The sequence below is a fragment of the Ambystoma mexicanum genome, chromosome 4q, assembly GCF_040938575.1.
Source record: "Ambystoma mexicanum isolate Mex_15411 chromosome 4q, UKY_AmexF1_1, whole genome shotgun sequence".
In the NCBI taxonomy this organism is placed as follows: domain Eukaryota; kingdom Metazoa; phylum Chordata; class Amphibia; order Caudata; family Ambystomatidae; genus Ambystoma; species Ambystoma mexicanum.
Window position 1 is genome coordinate 685,403,087 of NC_090928.1, and position 14,341 is coordinate 685,417,427.

Sequence of the window (14,341 nt, forward strand, 5' to 3'; positions counted from 1 at the left end):
TTCGCCAAATTGCCCGAGCACAGCGAACAAAAAGCAAATGCTTCCACCTCATGTGATCATAGATGAATTGACTTATACCCTATTCTTCCGGATCATAGAGGAGTGTCCAGGACTTGTTGGGAGAACCACAGATACACTAACCTTTATCAGAGATCCAGCAAAGAATGAATTTCTCAACTAAGTATGGTATAAATTGAACTACGTGGTTGCAATCCACACAGCAGGAAAGTGTAAAAACCGTTCACGTCAAAAGAAAGGATTGTGATCAGGACCCAACAAACAAGGCAGATGTCCCTGTCACCCGCAGATACCCAGCTGGCCCACCATGTCATGCTCAGACTAGTAACAGACTATCCTGAAATGGTAGGAAGGCCTGCAGATGTTGACGTCATCACCTTCCTCAGAGAACCAACCAACGCCCCACACATGGGCACACTTCTCCATGGAATAATGCTCCAAGTAGAGCTGTCCAACTTCCAGCGGGAATTCCTAAGGAGATTCCAGTGGGACCTTTCGCCGAGGGACAGATCGAGGAGACGAAAACTGTTAACACAGCAAAAAGGCCGTTGACAGAAGACAGCAGATACGTATTCCGGGTCTTCTTCCACCTCATTGAAAACTTTCCAGAACTAGTGGGTAGACCCAGCAATGTTGACATACCCGCATTCCTCAGTAATCCAGCAAAAAACGCACAACTGAACCCGCTCCTGAGGGCTATTGCAGCGCAACTAAAAAGCAATTATGGACATCCACAGCTGAGGAGAGCCTTAGAAGGAGGAAATCCAAAATAGGATTTTGTTGTCATCACTTCACTGTGGAGCAGATAGAGAAGAGAGACACTGTTCCTCAACTCGTCACCGAGAAACCGAATGAAAGGAGCAGACACAAGAACTTTGCCATCGTATTTTTCCTGTTCTGCATCCTTCTCAGCTTTCCTATTTTTTCATATATTGACATCTGCTTTTATTTTAGTTCCTGTTGGTACAACATTTCATTTTTGCGATTCTAACTCGTTTTCAATTTTTTCCACATTTCCATTTTTATTTTTGTTCCTAATTTTGCAACGCTATTTTTGTGAAGTATTTCTCAGTTTTTTCCTATTTGGCCACATGTACACCACAGTTTTATTTTTATTTTTTACTTTTCCAGCATTTCATTTTATGTGATTTTGTAGCAGTTCCATTGTTTTATTTTTCACATTTGAACTGTTTCCAGCACGTCCTCAGGACCAAAGCGAATTCGAGGCGTGTACTGGGACCTCACCTAGTATCGATATGCTTAGATGGATGTGATGTACCAGAGTTGATAGCCTAACCTTTTTCCATAGTCTAGCGAACAGAACTGTGCTGCATACCCAGAGAATGCCATCATCACCCGCAAGAGGGGGGACACTGAAAGCACTCAACACTTTAGTAGTAATAAACTTTCGAACTGTGAGATCGGAACAAGAAAAGAATAAATAATTAACTATGAACTCGATCGACATGGGGGCCCAGAGAAGTAACATAAGTTTACCCACAACAGAAGGGCGCCCCCGATTTCCCGGAAGAAAATGCTGCAAGCTTTCATTCAGAACGATTATGTGCATATGTACAGTGATCATAATTGTTTTTCTATTATTAACAATCAGAACTGCTTTCTTTATTGGTGCACGGAGTGTCCCCCTATCAGTATACCCACTGGATAACGAACGCCAGGGGCCTACAAAAGCACCCAGACCCTATATAGTGATTCCAGTTCCAAGAAAAGCTAATGATGAAGCAAATGGTTTAAATGTGAATGTAATTAGCAGCAATACATATACACATGAGGTGATGAATGAGAGAAAAAGCTGGAGACACAGTCAGCACGGTATGAATGATAATATAGCACTGGCCATGGCACGCACCCACACACAGAATGCACTCAAACAAGGGCATGTGTCAATGGCTACAAGGCCCCCAACGAAGGCAGCAGAGAAGAAGAAACTGCCTACCGAATATTTAAGTCCAGAGAATAGTGGAGATAACCAGGAAAAGCCAAGTGAATTACCAAAGATGGAGGGAATAGCAAGATCCCTCAAAAGAACAGAAGTGGCACAAAGAATTCACAGAAAAGACACAAATGCTAATAGACTACTTGTTCCATTCATAGCCAGAGCAAAGAAACTTCATGAGGAACTGAAAAACAGAACTATAGAAACTATAACTGCAAGCACACCTGCTCCGACGCAAGGAACAAGCCGCAGGCCTACAACACAGCCACAAGTTGAGAGGTTGGTAAATCAATGGTGGTTACGGGAAGTTTATGGCAGACTACAAAAGGGAAGGAAAGGAAGCACAAATCCTCCTCATACCACAGCAATGCAGTTGAGGCAGCCTGCTCCATCGAGATATCCGAAATGGAAAAGCAGCACAGATGCATTCAGAGACGTAGTCATAGAAAACTACAGAAGAACGCTGAGAATCGAGAGAAGCCCTCATGAAGATAACAATGAACTTAATGATTACCTGGACAGCACAGCCCATCTTGGAAACAACATATGGTACCAGCACATGAAAGAAGTAGAAAGAAGTCAGTCAGACGGAGAATGCTTCGTCTGTGCACTCTTGCCATACAGTATGGGAAAAGCCAAGATCTTTGTGGCTGTAGAAATTGATGTCTCTACAGCACACTGTATGTCACACGTAGCAATGTGCAACACCAGAGGACAATTTAGAGATGCCTCATTGATATAGGCCAACGAAAAGGATTACCCAGAGGAAGATGGCTACGTCCAGGACATTAATACAAGAAACCGAGCGCACACCAGAAATCATGTGATCAGGTACGAGAACCATGGTGTCAAAGGATCAGGGATAAAATGGGAAGTTAACCCGAGACTGAACGTTTGAGGGAACACTACAAAAGAGGCCCAAATCTGGAACAATAGAGGCCATATGCAGATCTGGGGGTCAGTGGTCTCCCCAGAACTATTGGGAAGACAGAGTAGTAATCTGCCAAGCGTGGATGGTCCTTGGAGCCTGCAAGGAAGCAATAGAGAATTCACAGAGGTTATGCAAACCTCTGTGGCCAAAGCTAGTGAAGTTAGTAACATGGGTCGAAGATAGACGGGGACCCCTGCAGATAGTACCACTGGAGATCCCAAAACTATGCTTCAGAAATAATGGCACAAGGAAGATGGGAGAGAATCAAAACTGCGTACGAATCTTTGAAGCTCAGTGAATGACCCAAGGAACCACAGTTATTATGACCATTACTGGGCGTGTAGATCCAAGGCATACATAAGGCTGCCGAAAAACTGGGGAGGCATATGCACACTAGTGAATGTCCATGTTCCTGCACTAGTGATCCCCAAGAATGACCTGAATTTGGACAGTTTCCTGAAAGCAGATGCCCATCTGAGAAGAAGATCTGTGGAACTGGTATCCAGGAAGAAGAGGGAAAATTACTTTTCCCCCAAATCAGAAGAGGCAGTCCATGCAATCCCATACGAACACAGGCTGTTCAGCCTTACCTCAACAGTATTCACAACACTACTCCTGCCCCACATCCAAGTAGGAGTGAATGCTAAATGGTTGCAGATAACCAGATGGGAGTTGTTGCAGACCAGCAATACCACTATAAAAGGATTCAACGCGATCAAAGAAGAGCTGAGAGCAATCAGACTGATAACCCTCCAAAACAGATATGTGCTTGACATGATCACTGCAATGGATGGAGGTGTTTGTGCAAAGATCGGAGAATCATGCTGCACATTTGTACCATCACACGATGAGGAAAATGGAACCCTCACAGAGGCCATAAGCATGTTGACAACTCTAAAAAACCAGATGACTGATGAAACGGATGAAGTGGACGATGACAGCTGGTTCGGGAACCTATTCTCGTGGGTCCCGCAAAGGATGGCATATATAGTCAAGTTCCTGGGAGCCTTGCTAGCCATGGTACTGCTTGGATTCTGTGTTATCAAGATAATCATCACGCAATGCCAGAAAACTGCAAAGAAAGCCATTGGGATGAAAATTATGGTCGATGTCGAGCCAGGTTGGAAGCCAAGAGACCTGACAGATGAAGAAATCTTGGACTTTGTGAAGGCCAGTGAATTTGTGCCAGAAGGAACAAAGTTCACTTATCCCATGAAACGAAGAAGGTATGAAGGAAAATGAAGGAAAATTGATCTACTGAGGTCCAAATCGACAATGCCAGCAAATGACCTGGAACAAAGATGAACACGTCAAAACAGCAGGGAGTTTGAAAGGCGTAATAAAAATGTTGACTCCAAAGACACACATGTTCACGCCATCATATGCCTACCCTGAAGACAATGAACAAAACACTGAAGAATCAAAAGAACTAGAGATCAAGAATGAAGCAGAAGTGGTCGATGAACCGACCGGAGGGGGAGTGTAAAGGAGGTCCCAGACATGATTTGCACCACTGCCCCTCCGTTCGAGGTACCTGAAAGGTACTCACCAAGATACGTGACGTATAAAGAGCAAATTAACCAGCAGAGAGTTGCACTGGGACTCTGCCCATTGTACATTAGAAGATCTGTACCCGTTGAAGCGCCCATAACCAGACAACCCTGGGCAACATGGTACCCTATCAGACAGCCATACCAGCCACTGATACGAAATAAGGAGTACCTACAGACGGTCCACGAAGAGGCCCAAGAGCCCTAATGGAAGGCCAGTGGAAATAACACAAGGGCCTGAACAGACTCATATGTGAACAAAATCCACTATTGAAAATAACACGGCAGTGTAAGTGATTACGAAAATAAATGTAATGGATACAAAGACGAGCCAATGTTAAACGTGAGAGAACGGTGCTACAGGACAAGATGGAAGCAACCGACCTGTTAACCATGTGTAAATAGGCTTGGAGCGCAAGATGCTAAGAAATCGATACTGCTTGCAGTGCTTAGTAGTAGAGCGGCAAGCGCCAACCAAATATCCACCTCAATAAGGCACACTATACAAGTGCGACTCCATTTTGTGAAGCAGAAATGGGCCCAGGCTGCCAGAGGCCTGGCAGGCCAAGTTTCACAACTCAACCAGAACAGAGAGGAAGAGCGGAATCAAAACTCAACAGAGAGCAGCTCACGCTTGGGAAATCAAGGTCACCCAGAGAAGGGGAGGAGAGCGACAGCTCGCAAGAACCAAACTTCAGAGCATACCAGCTCGCCCATGAAGGTCAAGATAAGAGAGGCCCAGGCAGATGGCAGGGCCGAAGCAGAATTAAATGCAACTAAAGCTGGAAACTGAAGCAAATTCACGGTGAACCAACACGTGACCAGCCAGGCGCAGAGATGTACCACCGTCTGATGTCATCCAGGACCCGAGGATGCTATAACTTTTCCTGATAAGAGATTACAGTTTCGAGGCCGTCCTTAGCCAACTAATTGACACATCGCCCTAAAACACTGATTAATGGAAAGGAGGAAGGGTGAATCTTGGGGCACTAGGCACCTGGGTTTAAATTCTGCATGCTGCTAATTAAAGTGGAGATTTATGTTTAGGGGGGTAACTTGCCCAATCACAATTGACCATGTAATCTAGGGTCCTATAGACACTGTAACCAATAGGACGTGTACTTGTAGTGACGTCAATCACATGTGATGTAGAGGGACGGGCGTAGACTCCCACCCGATAAGAGTTATCCAATACACATGTTTTATTTCTATACACAGATATAGCACCTATACTTAAGTTACCTTTCCTAACCAATTATATTGCATGATGATTTTTTAGAGAAATTAGACGTCAGTGATGACGATTTGTGCCTATAAGAATTACTGTTCTACCAAAGTTGGTGGAAGTCGGAGAGAGACCAGTCATCGCACTACAGCTGATTCCTATTTGTTTCCCTGTTTGATGTATGTATCATTAAACGGACTTCCCTTTGCCAAACTACTGAGTCTTCATTATTGAGTCATGTCGGAGTAAGTGAATCCTGCAACCCCTGTCCTCACATGGTGCAGCTATCTTGTCTTACAGGTTCTTGAGGGTGAGCGCTGACCTATGGGCCCGTCAGCGAATTCCTCTCCTCGTAAACAAGTGGATCATGGTTTCAAGCGGTGTATCATAAATGCGTGTCGTAAGCGCATATGAAAAGCAGAAACTGAACAGTCCTTCAGGGAGCTAGTACAAATGAAAATACAGCCTTTTATGCAATGTGATCTACTGTGATTGGCTGTTAGAGGGGAGATGGACCAAGTTCATTAAGTAACTCCATTTGGTGTTTTCTTTGAAAACCGTTTCAATGTAAAACATTTCTTAAAGTGTGTTTTCTTTTTGCTGTTGGAGTAGATGAAGATGTTTGCATAATATGCACCTCTGTGTCGTTAATATAATCTAAACCGCCTGGTAATTCTGTTAATGCTTATCTATCCTTACCCTTGGGCTCACAGAGGGGTAGGCCTTCCCTTCGGTATAGAAGTTGCCCCCTATAGACAGTTCTTATGGAGTACCCTGTTGAAAAGACAGAGGCAATTCGGCCAGGTTGACCCTGTATATGAGGAACCACAGGAGTCTTAGATATGCCCATGAAAAGAAGGACTCAACCTTGCTGCAGTGTTGCCAAGTCTGGTTTTATTATAAGCGACTTTGAGCTTTTTTGCCCAAAATAGCTTAGAATATTTGTAGATCAATTGTCACAGTATTTGTATGCTTATTGCATCAAACCTGCATGCATACTTGGCCACACACAGCGTCCTGGGCTGGTCTGCAAGCAGGACGGTAACAGCATTCAATGACTTGTTCCTTTTGTTAACAGCACGCCCTACGAATACAAATGTATAGGCAATTGGTCCTGTACCAGGATCTTTCCATCTGAAAGACCACAAACATCTCAATGTCTAGCAATATGTGTCTTCATAAAGCTTCCTTTTAAAGGTTGGTCAAGATGCCTCCTAGATTAACATGCTTAAAACGGGTTGCTTTATTTGAACCGTCAAATGCTGTTAACATCATGCATGGCAGCAAGCTGTGAGTTTGTGACAAACGAAATCTTTCCCCATATGACATTACTACACATGTTTTTAGTGTGTGTCTTAAAGTGATGAAAGTACAGTGGTTTAAAATGAGATTTGTTGGACATGCTTTTTTGCATGATTGGACCTCTAGTTTTCCATTCAGGATGTGGAAAAAAAAGCTACAGCATTTTCTTTCAGTTTAAAATGTTTCTATAAGGAATTACATACACATTGGGCTATATTATGTGATTTTAGGCTGAGTGTTGTTACATCAGGTGACACTATGCCATGGTACTCATTTAGGGCCCATTGTTTCTAGTCGTCTGCCCGGGACCTCCTTTCTGACTGCCCACTGACTCCTCAAAGACACTCCAACTGTAGCTGTACTCAGTCTTACATGGGCTTATGGTACAATGCAGGCGCACATGCACCATGAATGAGCAATTGAGAAAGCCAACATCACAGCATATCACAGCAAGATGGAGCCAAGCCTGAGAGGAGTGATGGACAAGAGGAGCAACTCAAAATGGAGCCAAAATCCAGAAGGGTGATGTACCAGATGGCCCACCAGGGAGTCAATGAGTAGAAGGGCAACTGACAGGAGGAGAGCGACTCACCAGGGATAAGAGGGACAACACACCAGAGGTGAGTGACTCATAGTTGGTCCATATCTTTTTTGACACCATGAGCCCTGTCTGGCTTTTCACTTTGCATGCTGGGACTCGTAGGTGCATACTTATAATGGGAAGAATGATACTACAAGTCCCAGCATACAACTGGAAATGCCCAGACTGAATCATTGTACCACCTCTGACGCCAAAATCACCATCTTTGAAAGGTATTTCCACCTCCAAAAGGGGGTCAACTGGGCTGAGAGCAACACAGAGCTCCCACCAGTACCACCAGAGGCAATCTTTCCCTCTGCCTGAGGCTGCCTGCAGAGGTCAGGGGACCAGCAAGAAGCATCCAGGATCGATCTAAGGACTGCCCATGTGACCTCTGACCCCAAAACGGGCATCTTTCAAAAGTCTTTCCACCTCCAAAAGGGGCTTCAACTGGGCGGAAAGCAACACCAGAGAAAATATTGCCTTCTGCCTGAGGCTGCCTGCAGAGGTCACTGTAACAGTATCTGTGTACAGTTAACAGTTGTTGCAAAGAATTATATTTGTTTTGTATTATGTATCTTTGAATTTAAATGTATTAACAACAAGTGGCTAATCTATTTTGGAATTTGAAATGTGTCTTTCATTTTTACTGCAGTATGTTCTGTCCATACTGCATTTCTACTAAATGCAACTCAAACAGTAATGGAATACATCCACAAATTTCATTGTTTAAAAAGCTATGTTGGAATTAAAAATGATTTTTATGTGTTCGTTTTGTTATGTTAAATTGGGTATTTGTATCCCGCCTGCTTTCCGCTGTCCGCACCTTATTAGTTGTACAGTATTCGGTAGCCCTTTAGATCACTAAGAAAAATATGTACTGTTGGTTATTTCGGAAAAATCATGCTGAAATATGTGTGATTTTGAGAGGGTTTTTTCCAAAATGTTCTCACGTGGGGCAACACCCGTACCCAACTCGTCAAGTTTTCGGCTTGCTCGCTGCGCTCGCTCACTACATTGTATATTTAAATTAATTGCGCCCCACCATTTTTTAAGCCCCCTAGCTAGCCCCTGTCAGTTTGTCAGCCCAATAACCAGCAGCAAACGGCTCTATGGGTAAAGTGGCAAACAGGTAGCTCTCAAGCTGCTGGTTAAATACATTTTCTCAATCCACAGCAAGTGCTTGGCTGTCATGTCCAAAGGCTTTTCTTTGACTTATATAACCTCATAAGTATTACCTAGAACAATTGGATGAATGTGTACACTTCAGAGTGGCAGTACAGCCACATATTAGCAGTACTTCCAAATGAGTATGAACAGTAAAGTATGCAATATTAATGCTCGAAAGCACAACGCAGCGTGTGCGTCATATGATATGGTTTTGTGATGTCTACACTTGCAAAACCTAGCAATGCCCCACCTGTAACTCATTAGTACAACATCTTAAGACAGCAATATCAGCCTCTAAAACATTAAATAGATAGAGGGGAAGGATGTGTTGTGGGTCACAGTAACTGCAAAGTTATTTTATTTTAAAATGTAAACAGCAGCAGCAGCTCCATGGCATCACCCCTAGAAAAAGCCAATTTTATTATTTTCTTTGATCCTTTATATCTTGCTTAATGCCAGCCTCCTCCAGCTTCTAAGCTCTGGAATAGGAACTGAACCCATGTTGCACTGCATCCCCTTGTTCTGAAAGCAAGTGCACTGCCCCTGAGCTATCATTCGAAATAAATATGGCTTTTGTTTGAGGAAGCTGTTAGGGAGATTTATCATTTTTACGCTTCATCCCCTCTCCTAGTGAGACCCCGAGCACTTTTTGATGGACTTCTGGAGCATTTCCTTTAATCCTAAATCAGTGGAGCCTTTTCCATTCATTCAGTTTTATGGGCTTTGTCTTTTGGAACCCTTTCCTTTGTATTTTAATGTCCTATGCAGTCTATTTTTCCTCCATAACCCTTAAAGGCTTCTGTATTTTACTATTGCAGTACATAGCTCCTAATGGGCAGTGTATCAGGGGACCCTTAGGGTCCTCCTTTGAGATTCCATTCTATATCCTGGAGTAACTACAGTCCTTAAGGATAGAGAGATACTTAGTATCCCTCCCAAAAATGTATAATCTGAGAGATTGGCACACACCACCTTATGTGGAGTGTCAAAGGGATACATAGTATACCTCTTTTCTCTGCTCCTGTGATTTTAATGACACATAGACAAACTGCTAGTTATGGCTCATGGCAGTGGACATGTCCTACCAACTATTGGGTGATATTTTCTACTGCAAGCTATGTCCAGAGCCTTGGTGATGCTCAATAGGGGCACCTGGTTACCAACCTAGGGGCTCCCTTCTTTTTTACGCCAATGCTGGCGTGGTTGTTCTTTATCAACCCTTCTTCTACCATTCTAGGAGGGGGAGGCCTGTATGTGTGTTTTGCCTTAGGTAAGAACCTGTGGGTGTCCCTGCCGAGGATCCAGAGTGTCTGGGTAGGCAGGATGTTCAGGAAGAGTTTTCCACCGCCATGTTCTTTGTCTGCCAGAGTGCCTGAATAGGACCAGTTCCTACCTGGGGGTCTGGCTGCCCTGATTGGACAGCCAAACGCCCTACCTGTAAATTGCTGAGAGAGATTGCCAAGGTTGTGTGCTGGAACTGTATGAAAGGTGAGGCTTCTGGAGTGTAAAGCAAGTCGACAACAGGAATCTGAAGTAACCAAAGAAGAAGACGACCAGAGACTTCGGCAGACCTTTTGCAACACTGTGAAGTGACCACTGCTGTCCTGACCCCCTTTTCTGTGTGACAGAGGAGCTCCAAAGAGAATGACTCCTTCCCTTTAGCCAGTCTTTGTTTTGAGCCATCTCCCGAGGTCCTGTCAGTTTTCAGAGCCAAGTAAGCCCAATACCAGGAGACCTGCTGCCGATTCCCAGTAAATAATCATGAAATTATCCATATCTTTTCTGAGCCCCCAAGGACACTCCTGAGATGCGATCCAACTTACCTAGACCCCCTCAGCAGAGTGTGGGACTGTGAGAAGCCAAGAGGATTGACCGAGCAAATTGCATCCTTTGTTGGTACTGCAGAAAAAGCGCCAAATCCACTGAGTGACCCAAGAAGTTGATGGAAGCCATACCAGAGGTCCTCCCTTGAGACTGCTGCTGAGAGATCCCGTACATTGTCCTGCCTTTCATCATCAGACCAAGGAATCTGGAAGTGGGTCCAGCACAGCCACATCAAAGAGAATCCAGCCACGACGCCTTCTTTAAACCTAAGGTACTGTCGGTAAAAAGGCATTGCTTAACTCGATCCGTGAAGTCACTCAAGGGTGTTGGATTTCACCCAGAGGTGTCCAGGGACCCCTCTCTTACCTCAGACCCAAGCTGCTGCTTGTGTCCCTTTATGAAGTCCGTAACAGGGTCTCCATCGTTAGTAGTTAACTTACTGCATCTTTAAAGACTAGAGACAGGAAGAAATCCACAAGAACGCTTCATATTCTGCTGCTTAGCACGAATTTGAGCCGTCTCAGAACAGCCTTTAGATAGACTTGCGTTTTTGGACTTAAAAGGCTTGCTGAGTGAAGAAAACTTCTCTAGAACCATGAACCTTGCTAGCATTGCACTAAATAACCATTTTCCTTGCCTAAATTCACTTTCTTATATGTTTATGCAGAGTAAATGTATTACCATATTTGTGCTAACCACAAGTGTGCGAAGTTACAGAGAATACAATAGCATTGTCTTTTCACTTTCTAACGATGCAACAAATGTAACCGTGAACAATCACATTCTAAGAAGTGTCCTCTGAAGTATATTCTAATGTATTCCGAAGTGTTCTAGTGTCAACATATAAGGTATTTAAAGTGCTTCTGGTGTAAATGTAATACATATATACTTTTATATAAATTCTAAGTGTTTCTTTGATGTACATGTCTAACTGGGTTCAGTCTACTTACCTACAGCTCACATCTTCCTCTTAAGATAAGCATGACTGTTCTACCACTGTACTAAGGTTCCAGCGGTAGTACATACTGATACTAAGAGTTGGGGATCTGCAAACCACTGGGATAATTTACTAAAGTTTTACCTCCAGGTGCGACTCTAGGAAAACTCCCCTAACAGAAGCAACAGATGGTTTACTTCAAAGGCAGAGGACAACTTCATGTGAATTCATTATCTCATCTTGTGTCCATCTACAGTGTGCCTGTGATACAGGTCTTGCAGATCTTGGTCAGGTCACACAGTGCCCAGGCAGGATTTGATTTGGCCCGTGGCTCTCAGGATGTGTTCATGCTGAGCTGTCACTCACTACTGCAGGCTGCTCTTATCCATTCCCAGCTAGACCTAGCCACCATACCCTTCCTGTTGCTACAGTACTGGGTATGAGCTGCAGAGACAGCCCCGCCACTGAACCCAACCATTCAGGCATTCTTCACTAATGGACTGCCAGCCTGTTAGTGATGGTGGCTTCATGGTTTTTCCTGCATCCCTGTTATTTCTATAGCTAACAAAATCTACATTCCAGGTGAAAAAAGCTGTGGCACATTAATCTGTATTTAGAAACCACCTTTTTCAGGTGCAACACAGGTATCGGCTCTTGGCACTGCCTCTTTGTCCATTGGCCCAGAGGTTGCAAGGACAGGTCTAGGGATAGCAGAGGGAGCGCCAAGGGTAGCAGTTGTTTCCCCTGCCAACTCCCAAATGAAGTCCCTGCATTTGGGGCTACACATAGCAAATGCCAATAGAATCTGAATAAGTGGAGGTTTAACTTCAATACAGTTACTATACCAGTCGTATGATGGCCTTATAGAGGAATTTCAATCAGCACTTGTCAAATGAAATCAACACATGCGAATGTGGGGCCATATGATGCTACATCTGGTGTTCATGGATCCCGGTGCTCACACAGTTGCTAAGTATTGACATTATCTGCCTAGCTATTCACATCATTTGGAGTTCAGAGGTGCTGCGACCTGCCCACTCACAGAGAAAGGCTGAACAGCGCAATAGCTTAAATATTATGGTAGTACCTAGACATTAGATGGCAAAAACTGGTAAAATGCGAGAATCGCAGGGCATTTAATAGCAGTGTCAATGCCTACTGAAAAGCCCAAATTGTTTGCTTTCCCAATTATTGTGAAGAGACTCTTGTGGATACATTTATTCCCAATGGTGTATTTAAAAGGATTGAATTGCCTTGCATGTGCAACATTTTGGTTGAAACTGCAGACAAGTTCCAAAGCACAGAAGAAGACAGCAACTCGAAGGAGAGCCATGAGGAAGTTCTGCTTATCTCTTTTCCTTTTCTATAATTGTTGCGGCAATTCTCTACCCAGTACCTGTGAGTTGGGAAATCTATAATCCACAGAGAGACAGAAGTTTGGTGCCTGCCTCTTTTGACAAGATGACATTTGTCAAGTCACAAGCTGTCAAGGATCCTATGGTGCCAGGAAAGCCTTGTTGTCTTGTCCCTACATAGACCAGACATGAGGAGGAGAAGGAACCACTGGACAGCGATAACAATGGCAAGAGAAAGTCCCGATCCCTGCAATTGCTAATCAGGGTAGGGAATTAAGGCACTACTGAGTCAGCTACTGTGGGAACTCTGGAACCCTATAATAACCTGACCACTGTGCTGACCCCATCTACTAAGATGCAAGAGCACATGCATGACAATGCGCAATAACGGATGGAGCTGGTGGCCTGTGGTTACAAAATATAACCCACGGTAAAGCCAGCGAGGATACCAGGACTGAAGTCCTGAGCTGCCCATCAACACAACATGTGTGTAATATTTACATTTATACTCATCACAGATGCCTTTGCTGCACTGTATATGTTGCAAGAGCCAAGGTCTCACAGTGCTGGAAACTAGGACTGCATCATAACTCAGCACTGACGAAAATTCACCTGTGTCTCTGTCACCATGTGGGGTTCAATGACAGCCTCAACTGATAAAACTGGAAGGCCAGGTTAGGCTTTACTGCCAACTATCTTGTTCTAATGTTAAGGCACACTAAAAATGGCAAACCTAAAACCTTAACACAGCCAAAGGGCCTGGTAAATGAACATATGGGTGTTGCTGAAGGTGACACAAGGAACATTGTATTAGGAAAAGTGTGTGTCTTTCTGCAGTTAAAACACAAACTAGGCTGGAAAGTAAAATCAGATTGCAAATTGAAAAGGCACATCACAGTGTTGGCTGAGAGAATAAATCAAAATTTTTTATTGAAATTTCCACATATCTAAATGCTGTGTACACTGGAAATTAAGGGAAACTGGGCCTTGCATGTGAAAGTTAAAGCCAAATAATATTTTTCATTTAAAGAGACTAAGGCCCACCTTACAACACAGAAACACACATTATGGTGAATGGAAATACACATTATTAGTGGCCAAAATGAACTGCAGTGGCCGTCACTTAAAGTTTGCAACATTAATTCAAATTGTTGTGTGCCAATTAAGGCACTGAAACTGAAATGTCCTGAATTGTGTGTATTTTGCAACTGTAAATTAACACGTCAAGAAAAGTGTTCAACTGTCAAAATTAACATATTTTATGAAAGGCTTCATGCCTAAAGAAAGATATTGTGACAGGTAAAGTACAGCATCCTGGTCAGTGGGGCTAACTTCTACATGGAGATTCAAAAGAAACTTCTCCCAATGCCAGATATGTGAGACCATGTTGTCTCTGAAAGCTAATTTCCTTGAAAAGCAAATGGCTTAGCCAGAGCGTCACAGGAATTTATTGAGGGGATGCATAAACAGCGGCTGCAATCAAGTAAAGCTA